Raw genomic sequence first — 10,689 nt, forward strand, 5'->3', positions numbered from 1 at the left:
TGGGGTTCAGAGTCCATGATTATTGGGCGGCGGCGGTCGTTCCCGAGGGAGACATTGGGTGTGTATGGTGAGAAGGCGTCGCGGGATGGAAACAAAATGATAGCGATTTGTATATATCATCAACTCAGGGTGATTTCACTATTTGCTATATTTTTCATATACATCTTGTTAGACTATCATGTGAAGACGGTTCCATATTTATAAGTGTCTAGTATACTCACTAACATCTATGACGGTTCTTATAGTCTAGACGACTCTAATAGTATTCTTATTTGAGATGGTTTCATACATAGAAGTGTCTCAAATACTCATTGCCATCTAAGATAGTTGTTAAAGTAGGGATGACTCAAATACTATCCTTATTTGAGACAGTTAATAATAAAAATATGTCTTAAATCAATATAAGACATTTTTTACGACGTAACTGTCTCAAAAAACTTTTCCAATTAAGACGGATTTCCAAAAAAATGTCTTATCTTACTCAACATCGTATGATATAAGACACTTCTATAAAATATACTTATATGAGTCTTTAATGGTGTGTCTTAAATAGTCATATATGTAGTAGTGTATGTTGATGACCTTGTGATACTCTAGGGGGCTCAGGCCTTTTTCCTGAGTACCTCTCCATAAGGACCTTTTCATGGAGTGACCACCCGGGATAACAGTGCAACCATGAGGGTGGAATGGGACGCCCTTAGCTGATTAATTAGATGAACCTGGGGGTGTAGTTGGCTTTGCCGGAGGGCCGTCAATGGGGGTCGGGGCGTATTGCTCGCTTTGCCAAGGTTGGGGTGCAGATGTTCATTCGATTTGGGTTTTGTTAGTCACCCACCTTGGGGAGGTGTACTGTGTTTGTACGACTGGCGAAACCTAACGAGCAGCTATGCACCAGGGGAGTCTTTGTAAAGGCTACATAGTGTATCCCTGGCCATTCACCTTGGTAGTGAAGATCGGGTCTGTACAACCTAGGCTGGAAAGGGATCATGACTCATGGGTAAAGTGTGCAACCTCTGCAGAGTGTTAGAAACTGGTATATCAGCTGAGCTCATGGTTAAGAGCAGCCTTGGGATCCTCTTTGATTAGAAGAACTTTGGATATTTTTATGATGATGGTTAACAATGATGTTATAAATCTGATCTCTGGTATTTCCTCTTTTGAGGGAGTACTTTTGGGTAATAATTGGGTTTATTACTAAAACTTGGCTCTACTAATAATAATAAACACTTGACCAATTAAAAGCAACTGCTTAACTTCAACCCTACATACAGTTAGTCCACTTTAGCCAAACGGGACATTTGCTGAGTACGTTGATTTGTACTCACCCTTGCTTTACACACCACCCCAACCCTAGGTTGTCCCCATTGTAGTCAGTGCTCAGGAGGTGATGCTGGCAACATGGAGGACTTCGAGGAGTTCTAGGATTACGACGAGTTTTAGTTTATCTTAGTGGCAAACCCCCCAGTCAGGTACCTGTGTAGGCTTACCATCTACGTTTGGTTTCTCCGCACTTTGATAATTATGTTAGAGACAATGGTTATGTAATAGACTCTGTTGATGTCTTGGACATCTTGATGTAATTAAGTACCTTTCCGCTATTTATTTCAAGCATTGTGTGATGATGTCCAATTATGTAATCGCTGTGTACGTGAGTTTCTGATCCTAGCACGTACATGGTTCGCATTCGGTTTACCTTCCAAAATCGGGTGTGACATAAGTGGTATCAAAGCCTTGCTGACTGTAGGACCGCTAACCTAGACTAGAATGGTCAACCTAAGGAACTAAAGACCCCTACTCTTACCTTGATCTTTAGAGTTCTTTCAAAAGTTGGTCATCTTGACCAACTCTATGTTATCTACTTATCTCAAAAAGTTTTGTCTCACTTTTCTTTCTGTTTACTTTCTGGTCTCATAGTTTTACTCTTACTCTTGTACTTACGATGTCTTTTGTAGATGGCCCGTATCAGGTGCACTGCACGTAAGTCTATGATCCCCTTTTTGCCTTCTCGCCTGGCGGAGCGTCCACTGTGTCGCACGGTGCCTGGTCAGTCCAGTCACCTGGAGAGACTACATCGTCGCCTGCACGAGGAGCAGGAGCGTCGACGCCAGGAGCAGAAGCAGGAGCAGCAGGACTCTTCCCCCTTGCCTCAGCAGGAGGTGGAGTCTAAGAGGCTGCCTTCCCCTGCATCTCAGCCAGAGATGCCCCCCTGCACCACCACAGGGCATCCCGACTACTGGAGGAGACCCTGAAGGAGACAGAGACGATGACGATGCCGGTGGCAGTTCCAGCCACGGCACGGAGCTCTCGGAGGAGCTGGAGGGATGGATCGCTAGACCCATCACTCATGACACCGCTCGCGGGTGTAACTTCCACGACGCTCTCGACACCCTGCTGCGTCGGGCCTTCGACCGACACACTTGGTCCATCGAGTACCGTTGTGTAGTCTACCAGCATCGTCGCAGGTTATACCCGGACCAGTGGGAGGCTACTTGCTTGGTGCGTCGTCCGGACGATGATCTCCGGGATGCAGAGGCCTTCTCAGAGCACTATTCTATTACTGAGAGGGATATTGCCGAGGCAGCCATGCAAGATGCAGCACGACGAGCACTTTCTCAGTATTGCTTGTTGTTCAGTGGGGTAGATGATGGCCTCAATCTGAAGTACTACCCTCGTCGTTCGACCGGCAGTGCTGGAGGTGTGATTGTCTCGCCAGTTGGTGAGGGCAATCCCAGACTGAACAACATGGTCAACTTGGCCGCCGTGCTCAACATAGAGTTGGACCACGCCCTTGACGAGTTGGGCAAGGTTTGGGCGGAGGTTGCGGAATTGTGTGCTGAGTGCGCAGCACGCCACTATCTGGATGGTGGTTCTCCCGCCCCTGTCGGGATTCAGCACCCTTACCGTTCACCGCCCCATGGTCGCTTCGACTATGGTACCCCAGACTGCAGGACTCGGATAGATTTGGATCCATAGATTGACAGAGTTAGAGTCTGTAATAATGCTTAGTTTAGTGTCTTAGTCTAGTCAGTCTTAGTTAGAGTTAGTTTGCTTATCTTATGTTGGATGCTTGTTATGATGGACATGTACTGAAGTTGGATCTTTGTAATGATTGTCACCAAGGTGTGGGTATCCCCTGTAACTTGATGTAGTTATTAATAAAGTCAGATATTTAGTTGGGTAATCCATTTATTTCCACTTTCCTCTTTTTCTGAGAAGCTGTCAGTGAAGAAGGTCATTTGTTCAGTGCTATGAGGATTTTCTATACATCTTTTCTTATGCTGAAAGACTGCAGAGTTAGACTTGATATATGTGTGTGATTTCTACAGATGTCTGAGAACAAGCGCAGAGGTGCGAGGCGTGCTTAGCCAGAATAGCAGGCACCCCAAGAGGAAGCAGCCCCGCAACAGCATTTGCCACCTCAACCCCCGATGACCATTGAGCAAATGTTCCTGATGCAGACCCAAGCAGTCCAGGCAATTGGTCAGACCCTAGCAGCTATGCAGCAGGTGCAGCAGCAGCCACCCCTGCCTCAGCCTCTAGTGCAGGTCCAGATGCCACAAGTGCCTAGAGACAAGTGGGCAGAATTCATGAGGGGCCATCCCCGAGTCTTTGCCCATTCTGCTGATCCCATGGACGCTGAAGATTGGCTGCGTACTGTGGAGCGTGAGTTGCACACTGCCCTCTTCAACTATCGTGAGAAGGTGTTGTACGGTCCCCGACAGCTGAGGGGAGCAGCCTAGTCTTGGTGGGAGTCTTACCTCGCCACCCATGCCAACCCTAAAGCCATCACTTGGGAAGAATTCAGGGACAACTTCTGTCGCTACCATGTGCCCGAGGGACTGATGATAGTGAGGAAGGAGGAGTTTCTCGCCCTAAAGCAAGGTCCCCTGTCCGTCAGCGAGTACTGGGACAAGTGTCACACCCGGTTCCAGGGGGTAGAACCGAGCGCATACCATATGTGTGCCAGGATCCATTTCCACACATATGTTGACGTCACAAGTGTAATATATCAAAAGACAATGCAATAAAGGCGTAAAGAGAGTATAATACTTTATTACATCATTTGAAACATTGTATCACATCAAAGTACAACGGAAATAAACAATTGGGCAATCTTCCACAGGAAGTTGACCGGCGTATCGTTAGACTTAGAATTCCTCGTCGTCAAAAACTCCATCAAAGTCTCCAGCATCACCCTCTGATCAAAATAAGCAAGGGTGAGCTCACTTATGGTCGGGGCTCAGCAAGTGGGGGAAAAACTAATGCAGGTATAACAAGGTGAGGCTATGGTTGAGCAGTAAGCATTTTAGTTGGTCAATATTTTATTAACAACACCTGTCTTACTAATAAATGTGAATCCCAAATATCCCATTTAAACAAAGGAATATTAATATAACAAAAACACTTAAGTGAAATCACTTAAGCAAATTATTGGCAGATCATCGGATCTCAATTTAATTCCATCTTCAAGTTCAATTATCATGTGAGGAGTCTAGGTCGCTCATAACCGGGAGCACGGCTGATTTATCAGTTTTACACTCTGCAGAGGTGGTACAACTTTACCCACAAGCCATGTATCCCATCTAGCCCGGGTTGATCGGACCCTTAAACACTGCCGAGGTGAATGGCTAGGGATCCATTATGAGGCTTTCACAAAATACACTTAATACGAAGCAACCCGCTAAGGTTTCTAAGACGATGGTGGTGGCCCCCTGGGTGAAGTACCTTAGCCAAGAATACGACCCCATGTTAACGTGGGCTGCCAGCACCTACCGCTCCCCCTCTTGCCCATCTTTCAGGTAAGGTTGCTAGGCACTAAGCATATAGAGCTAATTACCAAAGCCAGAGCCATGATAGCACTCGTGGTTGCACTGTTATCCTGGGTGGTCACTCCATGTTCCAATTAATAAGAAGTAATATTGTTTTAACCATCGGGTTAATATCATAATTGCCAATTTGGAACATTAATACCAATTCATGAGTGACATTAAGATCATTAAGTTGGGCGGTAGCATAAATTTTGCACAGCTTAATAATTTTCCCAGGTTAAACAAGGAATACAGGTAGTAAATCTAGGAAATCCTTAATTAGGCTATCCCATCAAATTATGCAATATATCAAAATAAACATTATTATATGCAATGAATAGGTACAAACAGAATATGCAGAGGGAGAATCCACTTGCCTTGTTCAAGCGGGTCCTGCGGATCGTCTTCGAACGAGTTCGGATCGTCTACCGCACAATCCGCTTCTAATAGGGTCGCATAGCGCACATACAAAAATAAAACATACACCAATAAATAAACATGCACCATTCATAAACATACACCAATACGTCATTAAGAACACATTAACACATCGCACTAATTATCTCTTAATTACGTATTAATCGCGTAAATACTTATTAATTCAATTACAGCTATTAATGTGAATCCTAATGGTGAATTTATGAGTGAGTGTAATAAATATATTTTAACATCATTAATAAAAATAAATAATATTTATTGTCTTTTAAAACTAATAAATAAATTAATACCTTTTATCTCTCTTTATTTCTAACTCAAATTATTGAACATAGTAAAAAAAATGAATATAATATTCTAAAAATCCTTATAAACTACTAATTGAATATTTTCTAACACAAGCGGGGTTATTTGACATAAACTAGTATTTTGCTTAATCTAAAAATCTAAGTGCTCAATTTGCGAACATGATCATTTAACTAGTAAAAATCTATTTACCACACTACCGGTGATCTTTTCTCTTTTCTTTCTAAAAAGAAAATGCTAATAAAATAATTAGATAAATCATCTAAAAATCCTATAATATTCATATGACATCTATACCATTTTCCAAATCCATTTAAAATGCACCTATAATTCTCCAAGTAGTTTCTAAAATTTATTGTGACCAAATTTAACTACAAAAATTCCTATCTAACATTTTTTATCGCCAACGTGTGACTACTAAATGTTGTCATATTTCTCTAATCCAAAATTCAACGCCACGACTAACATGACATAACACGGTGCACTACTAATCGCATATCTCTAACAAATTCCATAGCGCACACATACACATAAATCGGAATCACATGTGTTCATATTACAACAAACAAACTATACAACACATGAATCGAATCAAAAGCACTTTATAAAATACATAAAATAAATTTGGGTCGTCATCAACCTCGGGTTCGTGCGTGTGACGGAGATGGATCGACGGGTTTCGGCCGGACGGAGAGCGGGGCTCGACTACGGACAGCGAGTGCGTGGCTCCGATGAACTCCGGCGACGAACGACACACTCCGGCGAACTCCACGGGCTCCGGCGACGAACGGCAACGGCACTAGCGATGAGCGTGGAGTGCTAGAGAGAGAGGCAAATTCGAGTAGGCAGGAATGGGGAGGCTCTGCTGTTCCCTTTTATAGAGAGAGGGAGGGAAGAAGAGAAGTCTGCCAGGGAGAGGGAACGATCGGCGTCTTCATGGCTACCATTGGTGGCGTTCTTCACTGGGAGAGGTAATGGGGGAAACAGATGCATTAATCGCAGAAACGGTCGCAGTGATAATTCCTTAACGCAGTCGGCGAACGGACGTCTTGGTCGTGGTTGGTCGGCGCGCTGTCGGGCTGGCGGCTCTAGGCGGCTGCGCACTTGGCGAGGCTGGGCGCTCGGGCTGCTTGCGCGGTCGGCCGCGGCAAGGCCGGCTCGCGGCGCGCGGCCAGAGGCCTGCTCGCGGCGGCTGGGGAGCGCGGCTTGGAGGCCGACTGCACGCTCGGTCGAGCCTGGGCACCAGCGCGTTGAAGAGAGAGAGAGAGGTGAGGGAGAGAGAGAAGTGAGGGAGAGAGAGAAGAATGAGGGAGGCGGCGGCGGCTGCTGCCTGGCATTTGCGAGCAGCGCGCGCGCACGCGGTAGAGTTAGGGTTTGGGGATTGGGCCCCTAAGTGGGCTGGCTGGGTGGGTTTAGGTTTTTTTTCCTTTTTTTGTTCTTTTTTTTATTCCGAAATTCATTTTTAAAGAGCTCTAAAAATCATAAAAAAAATTACCAAAAATATTTATAAATGGAGTACTTGTTTTTAGACTAATATTTACTATAATACTTAATTATTATTTAATTACTAGTATCTCTTTTAAAATGAATTGATATTAAACATCCGATAAGAAATCAAGCGCATGCAAGGAAAACGATGCAAATAAATAATTAAACACTAAAAAAATTATTACCCTAATTAATATAATATCTAAATTTGTTATTTTAATTGATGGCTTTTATGGTGTTACAAACCTACCCCTCTTAAAAAGAATCTCGTCCTCGAGATTAAGAAACTTCCGAGAATAACTGGGGAAATTCTGTTCTGAGTTCATCTTCTCTTTCCCAAGTGGCCTCATCTTCCGAATGATGACTCCACTGAACTTTGCACATGTTAATGACTTTACTCCGCGTAATTCTGCGAGATGTTTCCAGAATTCTGATCGGGTACTCCGAATAAGTCAAATCCTCATTAACATTCAGTTCTTTCATGGGTAGCTGTTCCTCTGGTACTCTCAAGCACTTCTTGAGTTGTGATACGTGAAATACGTCATGCACATCCGATAATCTATTGGGTAGCTCTAATTGGTAGGCAACTTCACCTTTTCTTTCCAAAATCTTGAATGGGCCAATATAGCGAGGTGATAATTTTCCTTTAACCTTAAACCTTTTCATTCCTCTCATCGGTGAAACTTTAAGGTATACGAAGTCTCCTACTTCGAACATCAACTCTCTTCTTCTATTATCAGCATAGCTTTTCTGTCTTGACTGTGCTGTCTTCAAATTTTCTCTGATAATTTGCACTTGCTTTTCCGCCTCTTGGAGAATTTATGGACCAAATACTTGACTTTCTCCAGTCTGATTCCAATAAAGCGGTGTTCTACACTTTCGTCCGTAGAGTGCTTCAAATGGTGCCATTTTGAGACTTGCTTGATAACTGTTGTTATACGAAAATTCTGCATAAGGCAAACTTTTATCCCAGCTTCTACCATGCTTTAGAGCGCAAGCTCTTAGCATATCTTCCAACACTTGGTTCGTTCTTTCCGTTTGCCCATCCGTTTGAGGATGATAAGCTGAACTAAAGTTTAGCTTGGTATCCATGGACTCATGAAGTCTTTTCCAAAAGCGCGAGGTAAACTGGGTTCCTCGATCTGATACGATCTTCTTCGGTACTCCATGCAGACAAACAATCCTCGACATGTACAACTCTGCTAACTGGGCTCCTGAGTAAGTTGTCTTCACAGGTATAAAATGTGCCACTTTAGTTAACCTGTCTACTATGACCCATATTGAATCATAGCCATCTCGAGTATGGGGTAGTCCAACTATGAAATCCATACTGATTTCTTCCCATTTCCATTCCGGTACCTTGAGAGGTTGTAGCAATCCTGCTGGTCTTTGGTGTTCAGCTTTAACTCGCTGACACACGTCACATAATGCAACATGAGTAGCAACATCTCTTTTCAAACCGTACCACCAATATTTTTCCTTAAGATCCTGGTACATCTTTGTACTTCTAGGGTGAATAGAGTAAGCTGAATCATGAGCTTCTCTCAAAATAAGTTGGCGCAAGTGCTCGATTTCTGGTACACAGATTCTCTTCTTAAACCATATTGTGCCTTGATCATCTTCAGTGAAATCTGGGGCTTTACCCAAACCAATCAAAGCTTTAATTTCCTTAATTTTCTCATCAGATTCTTGTCCTTTACGAATAACTTCTTCCAAAGTATATTCAACTTCCATAACCGTTGCTTCTACATAATTGATCATACCAAGGTTGAGTTGTTCCATTTCCCAGCACAATTCCTGTGACATCAAATGAGTAGTGATGTTGTTCACTTGACCCTTACGGCTCAAAGCATCAGCTACTACATTTGCTTTTCCTGGGTGATATTGTATTTCCAAATCATAGTCCTTAATCAACTCAAGCCATCTTCTTTGTCTGAGGTTGAGTTCCTTCTGAGTGAATATATATTTCAAGCTTTTGTGATCTGTGAAGATTTTGCACTTGTTTCCAATCATATAGTGCCTCCAAATCTTCAAAGCATGCACTACGGCAGCTAGTTCCAAATCATGCGTAGGATAATTCTTCTCATGTTTCCTTAACTGTCTTGAAGCATAAGCAATCACCTTTCCTTCTTGCATTAGCACACATCCAAGTCCAAGGTGTGATGCATCGCAATACACATCAAATCCCTTGTGGATGTCTGGCATTACCAATATTGGTGCAGTGGTTAACCTCTTCTTGAGTTCTTCAAAACAATTTTGGCAAGCTTCATCCCATTTGAACTCTTTGCCTTTCTCCAGTAGAGAGGTAAGTGGTTTTACTAACTTGGAAAAACCTTCAATAAATCTTCTATAGTATCCAGCCAATCCAAGAAAACTTCTGATCTTGGACGCATCCTTTGGTTGCTTCCAATCTAGTATCTCACTTATCTTTCCTGGGTCCACTTTAATTCCACCATCGGTAACAATATGCCCTAAGAAAGCAACTTCCTTCAACCAAAAATCACACTTTGAGAATTTTGCGTACAGTTGGTTGTCACGAAGCTTTTGTAGGACTAGCCTTAGATGATCTTCGTGTGCTTCTTCATTCGGAGAATATATCAGTATGTCGTCAATGAATACGACCACAAACTGATCCAGATATTCCATGAATACTTTATTCATCAAGTTCATAAAGTATGCTGGTGCATTAGTCAGTCCAAACGACATGACCAAAAACTCATATAATCCATATCTTGTCGTAAAGGCTGTCTTCGGTACATCTTCTGCTCGAATCTTTAACTGATGATATCCCGATCTTAGATCTATCTTCGAGAATATCTTAGCTCCCTTCATTTGATCGAATAAATCTTCAATCCGAGGCAGCGGGTATTTATTCTTGATGGTTACTTCATTCAAACTTCTATAATCAACACACATTCTCCTCGAACCATCTTTCTTGTTCACAAATAGCACTGGGGCTCCCCAAGGGGATGAACTTGGGCGAATGAAACCTTTTTCTAGTAATTCTTCTATTTGTTTCTTCAATTCTACTAAATCTTTAACATCCATTCTATATGGTCTTTTCGAGATAGGTGCGGTTCCGGGTACTAATTCAATAGAAAACTCTATATCACGGTCAGGTGGCATACCTGGCAATTCCTCCGGAAATACGTCTGGGTATTCGCACACTACTTTGATATTTTCCAAAGGCTTTTCTTCCAAGTGATTGATCACTGTCTTCCCTTTTTCATCTGTTGACTTGTCTATGTTAACTTGGATTCTTTCACCTTGAGGACTTGTCAACATAATTGTTCCATTGGCACACCGTATCACTCCATCACAACTTTTCAACCAGTTGCATCCAAGAATCACATCAATCCCGTTGGATCCTAGGACCACTGGGTCGACTGTAAAATCTATTCCTTGAATCTTGATATTAACATGAGGGCATGAGTGTGTGGCCTTCATGTCACCTCCCGGTGAACTAATGTGTAATATCCTCTTCAGAGGGTACTTAGGTATGTTATGGTTTTCCACGAATGACTCAGTTATAAATGAATGTGATGCTCCAGAGTCAAATAAAACTGATGCAGGTATGGAGTTAACAAGGAACATACCATACACTATGTCGGCATCCTCAGGCACTGATTCCGCAGTGACGTGATTGACCCTT

Source organism: Zea mays, chromosome 9, assembly GCF_902167145.1.
Source record: "Zea mays cultivar B73 chromosome 9, Zm-B73-REFERENCE-NAM-5.0, whole genome shotgun sequence".
NCBI lineage: Eukaryota > Viridiplantae > Streptophyta > Magnoliopsida > Poales > Poaceae > Zea > Zea mays.